Here is a 4,398-nt window from a genome sequence, read left to right as displayed (position 1 = left end):
AATTACCCCTCCCAGCGTCCAGGTGTGTTAGTGTAGTGTGAAGCAGGTAGGTGATGGCATCATCTGTGGAACTTTAAAGGGTCCAGAGTCCGGAAGTAATGAGGTGATAAAGTCTCTGATGATCCTTTTAAAGCACTTCATCATGACTGATGTCAGGGCCGCTGGGTGAAAGTCATTAAGGCAGGCTGACTGGTTCTTCTTCGGGACTGGAACGATGACGGATTGTTTGAAGCACGTTGGTACGATGCACTGGGTCAGGGATAAGTTGAAGATGACCGTGAACACCGGTGCTAGCTGGTCTGCCGCGCAGGCTTTGATGACTCGGCCGGCGATCCTATCCGGTCCTACTACTTTCCTGGTGTTCACTGTCCTGAAAGCTCTCCGTACATCACTCTCCCTGATGATGAGGGGTCTCTGCGTTCCGACGAGCTCCGTCTGCATGCTGGTCACACCCGTAGCACTGTTAGGTTTTATCCACCCACGGCTTCTGGTTGGGAAAAGTTTTCACTACGTTTTTTTTCCGCCATATCGTCCACCAGTTTCCCAACAAATCCCACAACCGCTTCCATAAACACGCTGACGTCATCAGCGGAGCTCTTTCGGAACATATCCCAGTCTGCGTCATCCAGAGCGTCCTGTAAGGCAGCCACCGATTGGTCCGTCCAGCGCGTGACCTCCCTCTGAACCTCCTGTTTCAGCCTTTGTTTATATTTAGGCATGAGGAAGATGGAGGCGTGGTCCGACTTTCCAAACGGTGGATGAGATTGTGCCTTGTAACTGTCTTTGAATGGAGTGTAGCAGTGATCCAGTGTCCTTTCTCTTCTGGTGGGGCAGGTGATGTGCTGGTAGAAGTTTGGTACTGCACGTTTGAGGTTAGCGCTGTTAAAATCACCAACCACATAAACCGCGAAATAAGTAGAAAGTTGTTGGAGCAGTCGTGACAGCAGCCGACTTCACCTGCACCATCTTGGAACAAATATAAACTATAAACTAATATAAACTAATAATTTATGATCAGTTTAAAGTTCCTGGATAATAAACAATAAAAGCAGTAAATCATTTATTAACTCTTTTATTTTTTATGTTATACATTAAACTCACTCCAGAGTTCTTTATGACCCAAACCAGCACCATAAAGAGTGGAGTGGAGCTCAGATGAACCTGATCTTTAAGCTGTAGTTCTCACTGTAACCACTTGAGGTGCTACAACAACAAATCCCGACATCTACCGTTACTGTACAACTAAAATACATTTCAATCAAATCTCACTTCTAATTAAAACTCTCGCCTGTACAAATGTGGCTCATTTATAAAACTAACGATGCTTTTATTTACAAACACAAACAAACACAAAAATAATGAATATTTTTATATTTAAATCCTCGTCGTCTGAAAACATGCACACAGATAATAACACACTAAGTGTTTCAGCATTACCACGGTGAGAACTCACTTCCTCCAAAACTGACTTTTGTCCAGCTGAAATATGGTTAAGATAAACAAAAAAGCTGCTCTTTTGTTTTCATGAGCAAAATAGCAGAACCTAGAATCACTCAGCATTAATGCTCCAGCAGCACGACCTCTAACCTCTCAATATGGTACCAAAATACACCAAACACCAGAAACACAACCGCTAACTTCAGCACTGTCGCCTTGAAGCAAGAAGGTCCTGGGTTCAATTCCCAGGTGGAACAATTCAGGTCCCTTCTGTGTGGGTTTCTCTCGGGTGCTCCGGTTTCCTCCCACAGTACAAAAACATGCAGTCAGGACAACTGGAGCTACTAAAGTATCACTAGGTGTAAATGTGGTGACCTGCCCAGGGTGTTTACTGCCTTTTGCTCAGTGAATCAAACCCATCACCACCCTGAACGTTTGTGCAACGTTAGATATAAAACAAACAGTAAATCTGATCTGAAAATCTGAATTTTTTAAGCAGCAAGCTACAGCAAATTTCTTATAAAACTCCTCATGCTAATAAAGCCACGAAGCTAAACGTAGAAAAATGATGTGAAGCATCAAATTATAGAATGTTGTTGTTAATCTATTGGATTATTTTCTTGCCTCGAATCATCACAGCATTTTATTTATTCTTCTCTCTTACTGAAGCATAAGAACCCAAACATAAGAACCCAAACATAAGAACCCAAACATAAGAACCCAAACATAAGAACCCAAACATAAGAACCCAAACATAAGAACCCAAACATAAGAACCCAAACGTACAAACCCAAATAACCCAAACATAAGAACCCAAACATAAGAACCCAAACGTACAAACCCAGAGAACCCAAACATAAGAACCCAAACATAAGAACCCAAAGAACCCAAACATAAGAACCCAAACATAAGAACCCAAACATAAGAACCCAAACGTACAAACCCAAATAACCCAAACATAAGAACCCAAACATAAGAACCCAAACGTACAAACCCAGAGAACCCAAACATAAGAACCCAAACATAAGAACCCAAACATAAGAACCCAAAGAACCCAAACATAAGAACCCAAACATAAGAACCCAAAGAACCCAAACATAAGAACCCAAACATACAAACCCAAAGAACCCAAACATAAGAACCCAAACATAAGAACCCAAACATAAGAACCCAAAGAACCCAAACATAAGAACCCAAACATACGAACCCAAAGAACCCAAACATAAGAACCCAAACATAAGAACCCAAACATACAAACCCAAAGAACTCAAACATAAGAACTCAAACATATCAACCCAAAGAACCCAAACATAAGAACCCAAACATATGAACCCAAAGAACCCAAACATAAGAACCCAAAGAACCCAAACATAAGAACCGAAACATACAAACCCAGAGAACCCAAACATAAGAACCCAAACATAAGAACCTAAACATAAGAACCCAAACATAAGAACCCAAAGTAAATGTAAAAATGCTTCTGACTGAGTTTTAAGCTTAAGTTTTAAACCCATGCTGTTAAAATGATGATTTTAGACTTTTGGTAAAGGTTTAACCTGAGCGTAAAGTCCTTCAGGAGCGTCCGAGTGCTCCAGCTGATCAGGATCAGATCCGTTCTTCTGCTCATCCTGAATTCCAGCAACAACGTCCAAACCTGGACAAGCTGGATCCGTCTTCTGATGATGGACGATGTTTCCGTACGTTACCTCCTCATCTGCTGAGTCCATGTTTACTTGGTTTTTAGTTCCGGTCTTTGCTAGCGGCTCAGGTTTAGCGGCTCCTTGGTCGGGGTGGTTCTGGACGATGGCGTACTCTTCAGTGAGGGATGAAAGACCTCTGATCTGTGTTCCTGACCCATTAGGAAAGTTGATGGAGGAGTAATGAAGAGAATCAGGTGAAACGGTTTTGTTGGCATACAGAGAGTCTCTGTCATATTCCTGACACAACACGGCCTGTGGGGTTTACAAGAAATAATATTCAGTGTTTAGTATGACCATAATTATGTGGACACCCCTCTGAAATGTAAATAAACATGCAATCTTCAAAAGAAAAACACTGACAGTAGAATAAATGATAGTGAGAAGCTCTGGGACTCTCAACATGTCAGTATCATACAGTGTCGCCCTCCAAACGTTCAGTTCTTTATACATTTCTGCCCTGCTAGAACTGAAGACCTGGATTTATAATGAAGGTAATGGAGAGACTTGTTGTGGTCCATCTCAGACCTCAGGTGACCACCTCCCTGAACCCACTGCAGTTCACCTACCACCATGAGGTTGGTGTTGAGGACGCCATCATCTACCTACTACATCGAGCACACTGGCATTTAGACCTGGCTGCAGCTCTGTGAGAATTGTATTCTTTGATATCTCCAGTGCTTCAACACCATTTAACCTTTATTGCTTAAAGAGAAGCTCCAAATGATGCATGTAGACACCTTCACAACCTCCTGGATTACTAGCTACCTGACAGACAGACCGCTGTTTGTGCGACTAAAAGGAGGTGCATCTGATCAGGTGGTTGGCAGCATAGGAGCACCACAGGGGTCTGTACTCTCACCTTTCCTCTTTACCCTGTATACCTCAGATTTCCAGTACAACTCTGAGTCCTGTCATCTATAAACGTTCTCAGACGTCTCAGCAGTGATGGGTGTATCAGTGGTGGAGATGAGAGTAAGTACAAGGATCTGGTCGGCCACTTTGTCTCATGGTCCAGAAACGACCACCTTCTCTTAAATGTGGCTAAGATAAGGTAGATGGTCCTGGACTTCAGGAGGACCAGCACTGCTCTGAAACCCCTCTGTATCCTGGGGAAGGAGGTGGAGGTGGTGGAAAGTTACAAATACCTTGGTGTTCATCTTGACGACAGACTGGACTGGAAGTGTAACACCGAGGCTGTCTACAGAAAGAACCAGAGCAGACTTTATGTTTAAAGGAAGCTCAGGTCCTTCAATGTATACAG

General features: G+C 42.9%; 1 pseudogene; it reads right to left on the bottom strand.

The window, feature by feature from the left end:
* Positions 1 to 2,969: 2,969 nt before the first annotated feature.
* LOC134330531 (B-cell receptor CD22-like) overlaps positions 2,970 to 4,398 on the bottom strand; it is a 12,587-nt pseudogene continuing 11,158 nt past the window's right edge.

The sequence above is a fragment of the Trichomycterus rosablanca genome, chromosome 1 (genome assembly GCF_030014385.1).
Source record: "Trichomycterus rosablanca isolate fTriRos1 chromosome 1, fTriRos1.hap1, whole genome shotgun sequence".
NCBI lineage: Eukaryota > Metazoa > Chordata > Actinopteri > Siluriformes > Trichomycteridae > Trichomycterus > Trichomycterus rosablanca.
This window is presented reverse-complemented; position numbering and strand designations above follow the sequence as displayed.